Genomic DNA, 711 nt, shown 5'->3' with positions numbered 1-711 from the left:
TGAGTAGAAAAATAAAAAATAATTTGACAGAAAGTGAGTATAAATGTAATGATTAATTGAAAAGAACAGTACTGGTCTATTCCAGAATGTTTGTTTTGCGTGGTAAAATGATGGAGTCTAGCTATTGTAAATTAGTATTGTCCCAGTATTTCAGGTCATATACTGTATATAAGGACAGATTGCTGAGTTCGATTTTGCAGTAACAATAGAATAAACTGTTTTCCCCCTTCTTTCTAACAGTCTCTTCACAGGAATACTCCTTTCATCTCTTTTGGCTGAATTCAGAAAATGTCTGCAATAATCAGAGAGATTTTTCTCTGTGCTTTATTAAAACTCATGGCTTTGCAGCTGACTAGCCTTAGCATTTAATCTACTGTTTTGGCGTTTTTTCCTTTTCCTTTTAAAATACGTAAGATTTTCCTGTGGTGTTGTAGCAAATAACTTCCCTTTTACTGTTTTTTTTTCCCCCCAAATTTCTGGTATTAGTATTTTGATATTTCTTTAGATTTCATCTTTAAGGATGTTAACAACCATTGTAACTCACTCTCTGAAATCATCTCTGTGGATGGTCTATTGGAAAATGAGCTCAATATTTGCCCTACCTTGTTCTGTTTATATGCACCTGTTCTCAGTGAAAAAGTCCATTTTTGGTGGGTCAAAGGATGACTAATAAAGCAGGCAGTTTAAGTAACAGGCTGATCTATGCCAACC

This window comes from Pygoscelis adeliae, unplaced genomic scaffold, assembly GCF_000699105.1.
Source record: "Pygoscelis adeliae isolate BGI_AS28 unplaced genomic scaffold, ASM69910v1 Scaffold501, whole genome shotgun sequence".
Taxonomy (NCBI): domain Eukaryota; kingdom Metazoa; phylum Chordata; class Aves; order Sphenisciformes; family Spheniscidae; genus Pygoscelis; species Pygoscelis adeliae.
Note: the sequence above shows the minus strand (reverse complement) of the source record.